The following is a 19182-nucleotide window of genomic DNA, read 5'->3' as shown; positions in this document are numbered from 1 at the left end:
ACACAATGGTGGATGAAAGATTATAAACACTTACCAACAAGAGAGACCTTTTAGCTCTTCACCACTTAAAGCTCTCCTCCACACCACTTGAAAATGAGAAGAAGACAAGTGACAAATAAAAAAAAGATGGGCCTACTTATGTATTTATATAGTACAATAATGCCATGGAAGAAGGAAAATCTAAATTACAAAAACACAATAAATATCTCACAGCCAACCCATCATATTGCTTGTGCCAATATATCACTAATGATGCTAACTAAATTATAAACAGAAGCCAAAATACAAAGGTACATGATATACATGCTTTTGGTGCTACCCACACAAATAAATAGTCAACTCAAAGCTACATGAAATATATGAGGTATATATACTATTAACAAATCAAACAAGCATTATGTCTTCACAAGAAGAAAAAATTCCATAAACTACATCACTCCCACGTGACATCCATCCCAAAACACCAACCAATTCTACTAGTATTTGGTAATGAGGTGATTTGACACAATGCATTAACTTGTAGTATACTCTAAGTGCCCATCTCATACATGCTTCCTTCCATTCAAACATAAAGGGACACTCATCCCAACTAAACACATGTATATGATTCCCAAAAAATGACAAGAGAAAGGTCTATGAATAGGAAAAAAGTCTATGATGAGAGATTACTGTTTGACACACATATATATATAGGGATATGATTTTGTCCCGTTATTGTACTTTCACGGATTGTAATCTGTGGTGTACGGCAACCGTCAGATGAGGGAGTTATTTGATCCGACTACCGAGATTGATCTAGGGGTAATTAGGGTTAAAAAGTAGAAACGTACCCTGAGACTCATTTAATGTACCATGAGATCCATTTAATGTACCACGAAATACATTCCGTGAAAGTACATCACGGGACAAAATCATATCCCTATATATATATATATGTGAAATACCTCTTTGACTACAATACACTACGACCAACTTTCTATAATCAATCTGTTATATTATTCATTCACATCAAGTTTAAAACATGAAGTGATAGCACATACTCATTTCATTTATATAAACTCTACTATGTGTTGTACTTTTTACTTCTCACACTACACACTAGAAAAAGACAATAATATTTTATCTATCTTATGTCATGAGAAGTGGCCATAGATCACAAAAGTTTGTGTCTGTAAGTCAGTTTATACAAAAAAGATATTTTGTGGAAACTACCATGGTCATCCAATAAGTCTACATACATATAAATATTATATAATATTTTCATAGTCAGCCTCTCTTGAAGCAGATAAATCACTGCCAGTTAAATAGTTATAGCTATTGCTAGTACATGGACATACACACAATAAACATTAAATCATACTGTCCATATGAAACTATGCCCATGTACATAGCTCAATCTTCCTTTGTGGCATATATATACATAGAAATTGATACTTTAAATATATATATATTGGTAGACCAAAAGCCAGCTAAGCTTTACATACTTAATCCGCTACAAAATGAGACCCACACCAACGGTCAAGCTTCAATAAAGTTAATCATAAGAACGCTTGATTATACTCCTTATAAATACTTATATCACTTGTCCACTCATATACCTAGCTTGCACTTAACTTGTATCAGCCATACACAAGACATCAAAGAGGAGTTTTTAATGTTTTGCTCATTGAAAAACTATACTCATTCACTTATCTCCATTCATTCCCTTGCTCGAATTGTCTCCAACTCTAAGTAGCTACAATTTTACATTGAACAAGATGACGCACTAACAAATTGAAGACAAACAATACACTTGTCTTGAAAATCAATGATGTAACAAACCCTCATCAAAACAAAATTACTTATAGATATATTCACTCTAACTACTTATGTCGACCCAATCATTCTTGGTCTAAAATTACGCTACAGGCACTCTGAGTCAATCATGCACACCTACGAGTAATGCTCTTTAATTTGAGTATAACTCAACTTAAAGAGCAAGGGACAAACTGTAGTGGCCGAAAATTGCTCTAAGCCCAACGAAAGGGCCTAATGATCGAAGTACTTACAAAGCCCACTTATAAGTTAGAAACGAGGAACCCGTAAGCCCAATGGCTCACATGGGCCACACCCAATCCATGTCGTTTGGCTCATACCCATATTCGAATGTCCAACCAACAATAAAGCTTGATCTTGAAGTGTAATGTTAGGGTTGACACGTGGAGGAAGAAGAATGTTAAGTTTCCCAACTAACCCACGAAAATAGCGATCTTTCCTAGCATAGCGGAGCGAGAATATCAACCCTCTAAGTGATATGCTGATGTGGGGACGCTCATCCAGGAACGAACCAAAAAGATGACGTTCATCCCTAGAGAAGTGGAGGAAGACCGTTTCTCTAGGGATGGACCACGTTTCAAGAGGTAGCTATTTTCCTAATATAATAAATAGGCCCACACTGGGACATTAAGGAAAAAAGGAGGAGGGGATACGAATATTTACTCTCTTTCTATAGTTTTACGACTAAACTTATCATTTCTCTACGATCTAACGTACTCTTTCTCATTCCGGTGAGCAAGGTTTGACCGCCGATCATCGCATAACTATAGACACAGGAAGTATTTATTTACATTTCTTTTTTTTTTCTACTTCGCACTATAAATTTACTGACTTGACCGTCGGAGTGCCTTTGGCCGGAACCACCCCGGTGTCCCAAGGTTTCATGGTCATCCTTTGTCTTTGTTCCGCAGGTTGTCGGTGCCCACAAACGCTCATTCCCACCATGGTAACACAAATCCCAACACCGACGCTCACCTTGTCACTTGTGACCAAGGTAGCATGTGTGGCGAGATGCCAACACCAAGCCAACGTGCGAACACTTCTATCATGCCCCACTGGATACTGTCCGAATAGTCTCCCTCCTTGCCCAAGGACTCCCATACGTCCACGGACCAACCCTCAAGGCACCATGCCTCCACGCATGTTGGCAGGCCCTCAAGACAAGACACCAAACTAGTTGCATACATTAGACCTCTGTCTCTTTCCAACATGGTGCATTCTTCCCATGCGTGCATGCAAGCTAGCCCATGAATGACTACCAGTGTCATCTTGTGTTGAGGCTCGTGGCCAAGGCGCGCCACAACGTCTCTTAGAGGATCTAGGCCACGTCCCGTGCAAGCGGCATACCGGCAAGCCAAGGAAAACGTACCAATGAACCTCTGGCGGCATTCTTCGATGCACTATCGGGTCGGCCCGATAATGTCCATGAGTACTCCAACTCATGGAGACATATGAGTCCCCTCGTGGTCCTCATATGCCCGCCCTACTAGTCCCACTGACTAGTAGTAGCTCACTCAGCACCAAGGTGCAAGGGGTGGTGGAGAGCTGTGTTGGGAATTATTTTACCAGGATCTTAGATCTACTCACAAGTATGTTTATTAACATCCTAAATATGAACTTTCTAAAACGATAAATTAAACACATATAAAGTTAAGAAAACCTTACATTGATGCAGCGGAATTAATGTCTCATGTCCTTCTGTAGCAGAGTATAATCAAGATCTGAGCCCGAATGTCCTTCTTCTTCAAGTTTTGATCCTTCACAGTCTTCCAATCTATGATTGAGTTATTGCTTGCTGTGTGTGGGCACTTACTCTTTCACTAGGGTCACGAAAAAGATGAAGGGAAAAGAGAGAGAGGTATTCCGGCCAAGGTAGAGAGTGAGGAAGGCTCAGTTTTCTGAAGAGAGAAATTTCTGTCAGAAAGCTAATGAAAGCATTTTTTGTGACTGAGCCATCACTTTCTATTTATAGGCAACTACTAGGTTTAGGTTAGGATTTATTTGGCATTAAAATAATGAAAATATTAATTTGAAAAATCTATTTAAGTGGCCGGCCATATGGTGTTATTGGGCCTCACTTAATTTTTCAATTTTATCAAATTTTATCTCTATTTTCTCAAAAACGCCAATTTTCCAATTTTAACCTTTTAAATTCCAAAACTAATTATTTAATAACTAAAATAGATTATTAAATAATATTGTCATTTAATTTAATTATTAATTAGACATATAAAGTCCATTAATAAATAAATAAACCTAGAAAACTCTTTTCCTTACAATTTCGCCCCTGCATAGTGAAAATTCATAAAATTAGACATAGTCTAACTTTAGAATTATAATTGATCAATCACGAATCAATTAATGTGTCTTACAAGCAGAATGTTCTCAACTAGAATGGGGACCATGGATCTATATGCTGAGCTTCCAATAAGTGAACCAAATTTACCAAGTAAATTCCTACTTATTAATTCTTCGTTGAATCCACTCTTAGAACTGAGAATTGCACTCTCAGACTTATATAGAGCATATTGTATGTTTCACGATACCAATATACTATCTCATTTAACCATTGTTATAATCTTATTGTGATTTAAAAATCCTCTATATAGATGATTTACATCGAGATGGGATTTCTTTACCGTTCTCACCCCTCAATGTATTTTGCCCCTTAAAACACTTAGCTACCTGTAAATGGTGTTTAGTGATCTAATAATTAGTCAGTTAAACAAGAGCTCATCCATTTACTTCTATTTGCTAAGCTCGAAGGGAATCATCACTTCACTTCTATACACCAGTAGAAGCTATAGATTCCATATTTATGTTCAGCACTCCCACTCAATCATACTATCATGTTCCCAAAATATACGTATCACCCTGACCCAAAAGTAGGCTTAACTAATAAATCAAAGAACATGAATAGCACTCCTGAGTTGAGCCTAAGCATATCAGGATTTAGATTCTTTTAATCTTAAGATCAACTACTGATATTGACTTGGAAAGATATGTATAACGGTAAGTTTGTAATATCTTAACTTAGTTGCAATATCGGTCCAGTCCAATGTATACTCCATACATTCGAAACTAGTATACTTTACTAATGTCCTGGAAAGAACATAACACTTACTCCAAGTGTAAGTATACATCATCGCTGATTATCACATTAGTGTAAATCCAATAACACTGATGAAACAGGGACCATAACTTTTGATTCATATGATCACAATCACATTCCACTGTGTTGACGATACTGTAATTGTGAATAAACATATGATCTGGATTTAACTGATTTTGTGTGTATGAATGTAATAAACATATTAAACCATTAGCATGTAAAATTCATGCAAACATCAATCACTTCAAATTTCTTATATTGATAACTAATCAGATTGTAAAGAGTTTTATTTAGGGCATAAAACCTAACAAACTCCCACTTGCACTAATATAAAACAAACTGTGCAAATAGGTCAATCTGATGTCTTGATCTTCAGATTAAGTGTAGTATATTTGAATCCACCCAAACTTCTGGAAACTAGTTCATAAATACTCTTATGAAACATCCTTTACTATATGCTTTACTGATCAAGGGATACTGAAATCTTTACTGTTTTAAATGTACATCTGAATTAACAGAAGACATATCTCTCATATTATAAAATATATAATTGAGATAATACAGTGTAGACTTTTCTTCAGTGATATAACTTTCTGGTATTTTCGAATAGACCAAGTTATAGTTCTTCTCTGGTAGAGCTTGAATTGTTATACAATAATTCCTCCACCCCCAAAGTAAGCACCGTCTTATAGAATTTCGAAATTAGATGGTGAGATACAAAGACAACTGATACACAGTTCCTTAATATCTGACATATAGATCACTTTCATAAATCCTTCTTGAATATCTTCTAATGTTCCCTATTTGATTACATCTCAGATAGCTCCCACTCAATAGCAGATGTTTGGTTAAACAATACTTTTAACCTCTGATTGTTTAGAGAGTTACCAAGTTGTGACTTTTGTATTAGTCTGAAACTTTAAGTTTAAGACTAAGTCATCAACATAGCAGACTAGTATTTGAAGTCAAAAATACATGCCAGAGATAAAGTAATCAAAATTAAGATACCATCAAATTTTATGAGGATTAAGAATTCTTGGTTCAAGTCATTCGAATGGACTGAACTAGAGTTCTTTATCTTATTCCCATAATTCTGATAAGCTATACCTATCCATGTGAATGGTTAGATTTGCTTTTCAGTGGTGTTCTTAAGTATCTATCACAAGTATCAACCTAATGAAGATGGGTATAGAACTTTAAAATTCTCCCACTCAATTAAGGTAGTGTGAAACTTTAACAAAGAACTTTCAAAGGTATCAAACTTTTACTTACAATAGTAAAAAAAAACAAAATGGAACATACAATCAACATCAAGAATTTATATTGACAATAGCTGACTCATTATATTACTTCTATGTTTAAACAAGATATGTGTTTCATAGGGAATTGTGGAATAGACTCCACCCCTAAGAATATACATATAGGGTACTATGGATAACCTCCACCCCTAAGTATATAGAGATCATGATCCACCCCTAAAGGTTGTAAAGATCATGATTCTCTTAGTGTGATAGAGTTTATGTGGAGTTGAATACTATCCAGAGTTCATTAGATAGAAAAGATCGTTGAACTGCATAGTTTTCTTAACTTTTCTCCACCCCTATCAGATCATAAGATCCTTTTATTAAACAAATTCTTAATAATTGTATGAGAATTAACAATTATTCATAAACATAGAAATAATTTCTAGTGTTTATATAATATAACTCTATGAAGAGTTGTAAATATTATAGAATTTGCATCAATAATAAAAACACTTACACATACAAATATACAAATATAATGTGGTAATAATTGATGAAGATAAAATAAATGAAGCTCAATCTCATAATTTGCAATGGTGATTTTCGAAAAAAAATAAAACTTTATTAATAAAAAAAATGTATTGCAACAATATGAGAGAAACAGGGATAAATATCCCTAACTAAAATTTGAAATCCAAATTGTCTTTAAACTAAAACAATTAATTCAAAAAAAAAATTGAAGAGCTTCATCTGCATCTGGACGATTTCACCCTTGGTCCAGCTTTCTGATCCAACTCAATTGAGTTCAAGTAGCTTGGCCTATCAGAAGAAGAAAATAAACAAAGTTTAGTCCAGAATCATAAATCCAATTGGATAATAATTCACTAAAACTCTTAAAGTTTATAAATGGAAACACCTTGTTTCTTTGCAAGAAGTTTAGGACATTGGGGTTTCCAATGACCTTTCTCATTGCAGTAGAAACACTTTCCTTTAAGTGTAGCATCACCAGAAGGAACATCCTTTTTATTGGCTTTTGTTCGCTTCTTGGTGTTCTTCCACTTCCTCTTCGATTTGGGCTTTGAAGCAAAGGCAACATTTGCTTCAGGTTTCATCGTCCCATTACCATTCCCAGGATTGTGAGGTTTACTCCCTTTCTTCTTGGGTCCTCCAATCAAATTTTCATAAGTTTGAAGGTCATTGACTAATTCATGAAAGTCAATTTCCTTCTTATTCATGACATAATTTGATGTATATGGTAGAAATGCTGGAGTCAGGCTATTCAAGATAAGACTTACTTGAGTAGCACTGTCCATTTCAGCACTATGATCCTGGGCTTCTTGGAAATAACTGGACATGAGGAGAACATGGTCACGCACGTTTTGATGAGGTTCCATCCGTGCGTTAATGTACTTCTTAGTCGCGTCAAAGTGTGACTGAAGCGATGCCTTACCGAATAGCTCATTTAACTTCGTCATAACTTCAGCAGCCTTCTCAGTTTTAGAAAACCGAGTTTTGAGGGTGTCAACCATGCTAGAAAGCATAAAGTATAGAGCTTTGTCATTTGCTTTCTGCCAACGCTCATACTTTTCTTTCACAGCTTTGGATGCATTGTCCCCAGGCACTTCAGGTGACGGCTCAGTTAAAACAAACAAGGCACTTTCTCCTATGAGAGCAATATTAATGTTCTCATTCCATTTATTAAAGTTAGATCCATTCAGCTTGTTTTCAGTCAACAGTGATAACATGGGATTCATTTTGACAAAACAGGATACTACAAAATAATAGAAATCAACAAATAGAAATTAAATAATGGTTTTAACACACAAAAACAATTCAGAAATTATAAGCACATAGCAAGTAGGAATGATATGAGAAAATACTTAAAAAATTCAATCCTAAATAATTTCCAAGGTTTTCAACAAACTGATATCAGTGTCCCGTTTAGGCGAGAGTCAAAGCTACCATCCATTGAATAGAGTTGTCAGCTCATCTAAAATGTTAAACATTCTAGCAACCTTTTATTCGATCAAGATCAGAATCCAGCGTTGTCCCGTTTAGGCGAGAGTCAAGGTTATTCTATCTCATGAGCTTCTACCATTGTTTCGCAATTTGCAAGTCAAATATGGTCGCCACCATTAGGGTGATCTATACCATATAAAACACTTGCAAACAACTTATCATGCGAGATTAAACGGTGCGAAATTGCTAATGAACGTTCCTCCATTAGGGAGGATTACTCACTAAAACAAACGCGGTGTAAAACCCACAATGGAGATCGAATATCTTAATAATAATAAAGCTCATTGTTTAAAATGTATTTTCTTTATTATTCTAATAAATAAATCTCATTAAATTCTATTTAAGAATTAAAATTCAAAAATAAGAATTTAATATAATATTTTTAAAATTATACTTAGATGGTGATTGAAATAAAATTAATTATTTCCATCTTAGTAATAATCTTAAATATAAATATTAAAGAAATTAATTTAAGTTGAATTAAATAAATAATTAGCAACTTAAAAATTTCCTTTGAGAATATATTTATTGGGTTCGAAAATTTAAAGTATATAAAAATACAATTTTCGAAAATAATAAAATAGAAAAGAAATTCTTCAAGCAAAAATATCACCTATCTAGATATTCTTTTGACTAGTTAATTCAATTTCTAATAATATATATATATATATATATTTTAAATTCATTTATTTTAAATTAATCAATTAGATGAAAAAATCATTGACTTGAGTTGGTCCAAGAATTAATTAAAATAAATAATTAATTTACAACTCAATCTATTTTTCAAAATAAAAATTCGAAAATATTGCATAATTAAAATGCAAATTTCGAAATTGATTAATAAAATAAAGAAAAATATATATTTTGAAAATTATTTAAATTTAAGTTGAAAAATTAAATTTCAACCTAAAAATAATTTTCTATTTAATTAAGTGTCATGAAAAAATCAATAAATATTTAAGTATCATGATGAAAATCAACTTAGATATTTAGATTTTTCAACTTAATTAAATGTATTAAATTCAAGAAATAATAATTAAGTGTAGAGAAGGCTTAATTATTTATTTCTAGTTTAATACTAGGAAAAATATACTTAATAAAATTGTACCAAAATTAATTATTTAAATAATTAATTTCACAAAGTATAATATCCCTATTTAAATATTAGAAATAATAAGTAGTCTAGAAATTACTATCTAGAAAATATCTTATTTGACTAAGTATCTTTTTCAAAAATTTGAAAAATATCTTAATTTAAGTTATATTAAAAAAATCTAAAACTTAAATAATTTCAAATCTAGATTTAATTAAATATCACAAATTAAGTTGTAACCACTTAATTTGAAGATATCTTTTTAAAGTTAATATTTGAAAAGATATTAACCAAAAAATATCTAAAATATTCCATTTTAAGTTAATATTTGAAAAGATATTAACTTAAAAAATATCTTAAGAATCTTTAATAACTAATGCCTAGGATTCCTCAACTTGATTTAAAATTTAAATCAAATATTCAAATTTAAGTTAGTTAAGAAAAATCAGTTGATACAACTAATTTATAACTTAAATAGGAATATTTAATTAAATAAGTTCCAGAAAGAATCTTAGTTAGTTAAAATTCTATATTTAATTAAATACAAGAAAAATACAAATAGTTTGTCTAGAAATAATATCTAAACTAAAAGTGTTTTTCTTAAAATTAACTTTAAAATATTAAAATGAAAATAAATTTCATATATTTTAAAAGTTAATTATGTTGCTAATTCAATTTTATTAGGTCAAACTAATATAATTAACATAGTACAATTATTCAAATCAGGCAAATGGGCCTTCACAATTGGGGTAGTTCATGTGAGGGGGTGCTGGGTTCAGTATGTCGTACCCACTTCTATGGCTCCCAACTCTCACACAAGGCCCAAAAGAGAGGAATTTAACCTTAAAATGAATAACTGTTATTAATTGAATAGGTCCAAAAACTAAATGGACCTAAATAAAATCTATCATGGTGTGACATTTTATTTAGCAACAACCTATATGCATCTATATAATAAAATAAACATATAGGCTCACACAGGCACACTTTGGTTGGATCCTATCATGTTGCTAGGTCATACACAGATGAAAGAATATTGTAAAATTTACCTGTTACAAATTATTAACTTGACCAAGGGAGCCATCAGATCATTAGATCTGGCAAAAGGTAACCATGGCTATTTGCAATCAAGTAATAATAGGTTTTAAAAAACTTACACACAAGTTTAAACCACATACTCCTGCAACAAGGTTAGCTGGATAGTTGGAAGTAGGATTTATTTAATTTTAAATAAATATTTTCGAAAAATAAATAATTAAAAAATATTTAATTAATTTCGAAAATAAAGTTAAAAAAAATATTTAATTTCGAAAAAAAAAATTTAAAATTTCGAATTTTTTTTTTAAAAAAAATATTTAAAATTAAACCTACTATTTTAAAAAATTAGGTTTCAACCAACCTAAATATCATTTCAAAATTTGCTAACTACTTTTAAAAAATTAAATGTTATTTTAAAAATAAAAATTAAATAAAAAATTAGAAAAGATAAATAAAATATCTTTTCAGATTTTAAATTTAATTTAAATAAATAAAATAACAAAATTTAAAAGTTAGCAAAATATCTTACATCTATTTAAAATTACATGATTATAAATATCTTATTTAAATAAGGTCAAAATATCTAAAAAGATTTAATTTAAAAAAAAAATCTTAAAAGATAAGATATAATTAAAAATATCTTAAAATATCTTAAAAGATAAGATATTTTAAAAATATCTTAAAAGATTTTATAAATATCTTATAAAATCTGACCTTAAATCAAAAAAAAATAAGATATAATCAAATTTAAAAAATAAGATAGATATTTAAGCAAGAAGATAAATACTAATTCTATTCGAATTCAAATTACACTAATATCTTGAATTAAAATTAAAAAAATATTAAATTAATTCAAAATGATAATTAGAATTGAATTAGGAATAGTAATGGTATATATACAAAACCATACAAAAAATCGGAAGTTAATTCCATGAAAAAGTATGAAAAATCGAAGAAAAAAGAAAAAAATTCGAAACTGTACGGACAGTTCTGCGATCGCAGGAAAATATCAGCACAGCCCCGATTTTGTCAAATCTTCAAAAAATCATAACTAATTCAAATAAAATCCAAATTAAGTTCTGTAAAAGGCTAACTTGCTTAATTTTTTCCATACTATCCAATAAAAATAATTCCAGAAACGAAATCACAATTATTTTTCACGAAAATTTCACAAACATCAATCAATCATCAAATAACACTCAATACAACATGATACCATCCAAAGAACATACAAAAAATCGTTTTAAAGTCCAAATTACATGTAAGTAAATCAATTACCATGGCTCTGAGGCCAGTTGTTGGAAATTATTTTACCAGGATCTTAGATCTACTCACAAGTATGTTTATTAACATCCTAAATATGAACTTTCTAAAACGATAAATTAAACACATATAAAGTTAAGAAAACCTTACATTGATGCAGCGGAATTAATGTCTCCTTCCACTCAGATCTCTAACCCTTGATTCCTTTCTGTAGCAGAGTATAATCAAGATCTGAGCCCGAATGTCCTTCTTCTTCAAGTTTTGACCCTTCACAGTCTTCCAATCTATGATTGAGTTACTGCTTGCTGTGTGTGGGCACTTACTCTTTCACTAGGGTCACGAAAAAGATGAAGGGAAAAGAGAGAGAGGTATTTCGGCCAAGGTAGAGAGTGAGGAAGGCTCAGTTTTCTGAAGAGAGAAATTTCTATCAGAAAGCTAATGAAAGCATTTTTTGTGACTGAGCCATCACTTTCTATTTATAGGCAACTACTAGGTTTAGGTTAGGATTTATTTGGCATTAAAATAATGAAAATATTAATTTGAAAAATCTATTTAAGTGGCCGGCCATATGGTGTTATTGGGCCTCACTTAATTTTGCAATTTTATCAAATTTTATCTCTATTTTCTCAAAAACGCCAATTTTCTAATTCTAACCTTTTAAATGCCAAAACTAATTATTTAATAACTAAAATAGATTATTAAATAATATTGTCATTTAATTTAATTATTAATTAGACATATAAAGTCCATTAATAAATAAATAAACCTAGAAAACTCTTTTCCTTACAATTTCGCCCCTACATAGTGAAAATTCATAAAATTAGACATAGTCTAACTTTAGAATTATAATTGATCAATCACGAATCAATTAATGAGTCTTACAAGCAGAATGTTCTCAACTAGAATGGGGACCATGGATCTATATGCTGAGCTTCCAATAAGTGAACCAAATTTACCAAGTAAATTCCTACTTATTAATTCTTCGTTGAATCCACTCTTAGAACTTAAAATTGCACTCTCAGACTTATATAGAGCATATTGTATGTTCCACAATATCAATATACTATCTCATTTAACTATTGTTATAATATTATTGTGATTTAAAGATCCTCTATATAGATGATCTACATCGAGATGGGATTTCTTTACCGTTCTCACCCCTCAATGTATTTTGCCCCTTAAAACACTTAGGTACCTGTAAATGGTGTTTAGTGATCTAATAATTAGTCAATTAAACAAGAGCTCATCCATTTACTTCTATTTGCTAAGCTTGAAGGGAATCATCACTTAACTTCTATACACCAGTAGAAGCTATAGATTCCATATTTATGTTCAGCACTCCCACTCAATCATACTATCATATTCCCAAAATATACGTATCACCCTGACCCAAAAGTAGGCTTAACTAATAAATCAAAGAACATGAATAGCACTCCTGAGTTGAGCCTAAGCATATCAGGATTTAGATTCTTTTAATCTTAAGATCAACTACTGATATTGACTTGGAAAGATTTGCATAACGGTAAGTTTGTAATATCTTAACTTAGTTGCAATATCGGTCCAGTCCAATGTATACTCCATACATTCGAAACTAGTATACTTTACTAATGTCCTGGAAAGAACATAACACTTACTCCAAGTGTAAGTATACATCATCGCTGATTATCACATTAGTGTAAATCCAATAACACTGATGAAATAGGGACCATAACTTTTGATTCATATGATCACAATCACATTCCACTGTGTTGACGATACTGTAATTGTGAATAAACATATGATCTGGATTTAACTGATTTTGTGTGTATGAATGTAATAAACATATTAAACCATTAGCATGTAAAATTCATGCAAACATCAATCACTTCAAATTTCTTATATTGATAACTAATCAGATTGTAAAGAGTTTTATTTAGGGCATAAAACCTAACAAGCTGACACCAGGGTACCCCCTTAAAGAGCATTCTGAGCTTTTAGCCTTCTACCAGGAACATAGATGATTTTCGTTCTGTAGACATATGGCAAGAACCATATACCAAATCACCTAGTTTCACGAAACTGATTGCACCATTCTATTTGTAGACCCAAATAAATGGCAAATACCAAGTCCGGTACCGTTCCGGACAATATTGAAGATATTTACGAAAATGCCACTGCATACAAACTAAGCATCAGCATGCCACAAGCATGCACCACAACATGCGCCACCACTTGACCACCACTTGGCCAACTTGTGGGCATCACTTAGCTTGTAACGTGCCATCTTAGGACGCACGTTACACTAATCATAGATACGAAATCTATAACTTCTATCTGGACATAGAAGTGAAACGATGATTTCCTTCGAGCTTGGCTAAATAAAGATAAATGATAGAGCGCTCATTTTAGTGATTATATTAGTTCACTGAAATATCATTTATAGGTGGCTAAGTGTTTTATGGATAAAATACATTGAAAGGGTGTAACAGTAATTTTATCCCTATGCAATGTAAATCATCTATAGAGGATCATTGATTATTGAGATTATAACAATGGATAATTAATAGCGTATCTATATCGTGGAACATATAGAGCGTTCTATATAACTGAGAGTGCAATTCCATGTTCTATAGTGGTTCAACGAGGAATTAATAAGTTAGAAAATTTACTTGGTAAATTCTAGATCTGCTTATTGGGAGCTCAGTTATATAGGCCCATGGTCCCCATACTAGTTGAGACAAACTGCTTGTAAGACTCAGTTAATTGATTTTAGTTAATCAATTTTAATTCTAAAATTAGGCTATGTCTAGTTTATGAATTTTCACTATCTTATGGCTTGATTGTGAAGAAATAGGATTTTAGGGTTAATTTATTAATTAAGAGACTTTGTGGAGTCTAATTAATAAATATTATAAATGATAATTTATTTGATAATTATTTTAATTATTAAAAAAATATTTTTGGCATTTATAGGGTTGAAATTGCAAGAAGTTGTATTTGTAAAAATAGATAAATGATTGAGAAAAATGGAAAAAATCTAACTAGTGTTGGGCCCACTAATGGCCGGCCACTAGGTGGTATTTTTGGTCCATTTTTATCATTTTATTCCAAATAATTCAACCCTAACCCTAAGAGAAGTGGTATAAAAGGAAAAGAAAGTCTCATTATCCAACTAATGCTTCAAAGGCAAGAAAACCTAGCTTTCTTTCTCTCTACGTTTTTGAGACTTCTTCTTATTCTTTTCTTCTCTATATTTCGAATTCTATAGTGTTCTTCACAAAATAAAATTTAGCCATTAGTGATTGAGTGCATGCCCACACATAACAAGTTAGTCCTCAATCATAGTATGTAAGACTGTGAAGAATCCAAACAATAAGGAGGAGAATCGGGCTCAGATCTTAGTGATACTCTGCTACAGGAAGGATACAAGGGTTAGAGATCTGAGCAGAAGGAGTCATTCAATTCCGCTGCAATCATTGTAAGGTTTCTCATACCTTTTATGTGTTTATTTTCATTGTTTTAGAAATTCATATTTAGATTGTTAAAAACATACTTATTAGTAAATCTAGATCCTGGTAAAAGATATTCTAACAAACAATACATCCTGAATTCAAATAAATCTCCATAAAATAATAAATCATAATTAATATTCTAGTTTTATAATTAAACCCTAATTATGTGCTAATTCCAAATTAAAACTAAGTGGTCTCTACATCGTCAGTTAACTAAAAATCCAATCAACACTTATTCAAATATTAGCTATCAAAATAAGCTAGATACCTATAATTAAGGAGCATTAAAAATATTCTATTGCTAATTAATTTGTTAATTTCACTTCAAGATAATAAAATTTTTGAGTCGTAAATAATTATTATTAGATCATTTTATTTGTAACTTTTCATTATTATTCCTTAAAGAAAACATGATAACTGAAGTTTGTTCTGTACACAAATTTATTTGATATATTTTTTCTTTATAAATAATAACTATTACCTAGTGCATAATAATAGGCGAAATCTATTTAACACCCTACTATTAAGTTTTATAAATATTGTATTTAAAGCTCTAATAATAGTAGTAAATTTCATTTAAAAAAATGCTACGAAATAATGTAGACACTTTTAATAATATGGAATGACATAACATTAGATTTAACGCTATATATGATCTATGATAAAATTTTATGAATAAAAACCCTAGCTAATTAATTAACTATTCAGACTTTTCTCCATCCATCGTAATAGGGCCTTTTCTAAATTGATCCCTTCTTCTCATATACAAATCTCTTACGATGAAATAGATATATATATATATATATAATAATTAAGAGATATTTAGTTTAGGTTGAATAAATCGTGCACAGTTGCTTTCAATATGAGACTCGTATTTGAGAGACCAATTCAGGTGTAAAAGAATACGATTCTCTTTTCTATACCTGACACACTATAAGGAGTTCATTCCTTAATTAATTTTAATGTTGTGATCGTGTTTATGTGTTGAAATTAATTTAGTTTTTCCTATTAGTCTTGTCTTTTGACATGATTTTTTAGTCTTTTCCTTTTAGTTTTTCTTATTAGTCTTGTCTTTTAACATGGTTTTTTAGTCTTTTCCTTTTAGTTTTTTCTGGTTTGAGTCTTGTCTTTTGGCATGGGTTGTGTAACTCGGAATCATCATGGTGCTATGGTAGAAGCATTCAAGAAGGGAAAGATTGGATGTATTAAACTTGAAATTGCTGAGATAATAGGCATTAAAGAAGCATTGAGTTGAATTGCAACTCCTTCGTGGGATAGAGTCATGTTGGAAACAGATAGCTTGGTGTGTGTCCAAGCGATTCAGAGCGGTATTTTTATGCCTTCACAATTTGGTCTTATTGTTCAAGATGTTCGAAATTTGCTTTTTGCTTTATCTTTTGTTGATTTGTGTTTTGTAAAATAATCTGTAAATAAGTTGGCTCATTGCTTGGCAAGAGACTCTTGTTTCTCTACAGGTCGTGTGCTTCAGTTGGAGGATTGGAAGATTGTTCCTCCGAAGTGCGTTCTATTGTTTTGAACGAATTTATTAAGTACTAGATCTTATGATTTTTATTCAAAAAAAAAATTATGAATGTTATTGATAATTTTTTTGTGTTAATATTTTAGTCACAAAAAAAATTACATGTCATTAAAATGTTGTACTTAAATATAAGTTGTTAATTTAATTTTAGTTACAGGAAGTACTGTGGCTAAAAATACATTTAATGGCAAATTCAATTTATGATTTTAGTAACTAATATTTTTAGCTATAGGCTTTTTAATAATAAGATAAGAATGATTATTTATGTTTACTGACAATTTTTTTAGTCATAAATTTCATTATGATTAAAAGTAAAATATGTAATATTGTTTGTATCTACATAGCAAGGAAAAGGGATGACAAGTTATTCAAACGAAAAAAAAAAATGACAATGATCTTATTAACTCTAACTAAATATAATAATAACTTTATCTATCCTTTCAAAATAGTAATATATAATTTTATGAAAACTAAAGCATATGTAGTAGTAGGGCTGGCACAAGTATTATGAGAATCTTGTGCAAATTTTAAGATTGGGTCCTTTTAAAAAAAATCGTGTACATTAAGATTGCAATTCCATCACTAATTTTTTTTTTTTAAGATTGGCTCTTAAACATTTAATTATAAATTTTCTATTTATGTATGTATAATAGGGAAGAAATAAGGTGAGATGCAAAATAGTCCTAAATTTGAAAACTACGTTAATAAATGTCCCTTTTATAAAAAAAAAAAAATTAAGAAAATAGCCAAATTTAATAAATTAGCTAATAAAAATACATTTACTACACATTATTTTTTTACAAAAAAAAATATAATAATTAAATTAAGTTATATATGTTTTTTAGTATTGCATATTATTATATTATAGTAAAAATGAATAAATATACATATAATAGTATTTGATATATTGTATCACTGAAAATTAATATACCATAGTAATAAAATTATACACCACAAAAAAATTATAACAATACTAAATTAATACTCAAAATATATACATCTTGCTAACAAAATTATATATACCACTATTAAAATATGTATACATGTTAAAAAAAATTAAATATAATAAAATAAAAATGAAATATTATTATAAATAAATGATATTTTTAGACAACAAATGTAACACCCTAACTAACTTAGGCGTATTACGTGATTTTTAAACGTACTGTGCAGCTCGTTGCTAATCAACGAGGTTTATGGAAAAACGTGATTAATTAAAATTTTGCTTTTTCATTAATCTTATAAACCATTTTGCAAAAAGTCTCGGGATCCCGATTTATAAAAATATTTACAAACGTTTTCACTGTTCAACTTTTACATCAAAATAAAGTCGTCTAACGACAATTACAAAATCTCAGCCGTGCTGTCCCGAGGATCGTACGCTCCAGGCCTAACCGCCCCGACATGTACAATCCCATAAGCTCGCTCACGGTCCATCAGCAACTGCCTTGCCTTTACCTACACATGCAACGTAAACTGTGAGTCGACAGACTCAGCAAGAAAAGCATAATAATATCATACATAAAACTGACTGCCGTGTCCAACACGATACTGAGTCCCGCTACTGCCATGTCCAACATGGTACTGAGCACTACTGCCATGTCCAACATGGTACTGAGTTTTGAACGTTCAGGGGACGGTACTATTGACAAGTATCCTCCTGATCGGTCGAACCGGTCATACTCCGGCTGCTGGTCATACTCCAGCCTGTACCGACGGGATAGGTCAATAGCACTGAACCACCAACCGATGTCGGCTGATCGGTCGAACCTGGTCATACTCCGCCGCCGGTCATACTCCAGCCCGTACCGACGTGACGGGGGTTGGGTGGTTCGAAGCCTAAATACATATCGAATGTAATCTAACAGGCTTCCTACATGCACGCTAAACATGTAATCTACATATGCATACCGTTATACTAATCTTACCCGGATTCCGATTTCAGTGTGCCGTCAACCCGACCGGAACTGAAGCTGAACGGCGGATTACTGGCTCCTAAACCATAAAAACCACAACGCTATAAGTGACACGCTAAATCACTTCCCGGGGACTAAAACTTGAAACTAAAAGTTTCCCTATCGATAAAAAGCATGGCAATACCCCTAAAAACCCAAAAACGAGGAAAACTAGGGTTCTGGAAAATCCCCAACCGGAAGACCGGTTGCCCAACCGGAATTCCGGTTCTGGAAAAATCTGAACCCCCATCCGGACTTCCGGATGCTCAACCGGAATTCGGTTCCTCGCGAGCGGCAACCAAAAATTCTCATAACTTGACCAATTCGAACCCAATTGATCCCAAACTTTCCAGACCTCCTACATAGGTCCCAAATGACCATTCCAAGGCCTCAAACCTACCCAGAAACCTCACAAGCAAATTTCACCATTGGAGCTCAAGCTTTGAGTTCCAAACTCAAGCTTGAGCAAACCACTAAAACCAGCATGCAAACCAACTAAAATCAACCTAAACTAGCATAATATAACCTCGAAAACAAACAACAACCTCCAGCAATTCACAGAAACAAAACATGGCATTTTCTCACAAAAATCATCAATTTTCACACATTTTC

This window comes from Cannabis sativa, chromosome 1, assembly GCF_029168945.1.
Source record: "Cannabis sativa cultivar Pink pepper isolate KNU-18-1 chromosome 1, ASM2916894v1, whole genome shotgun sequence".
Classification (NCBI taxonomy): Eukaryota; Viridiplantae; Streptophyta; class Magnoliopsida; order Rosales; family Cannabaceae; genus Cannabis; species Cannabis sativa.
Note: the sequence above shows the minus strand (reverse complement) of the source record.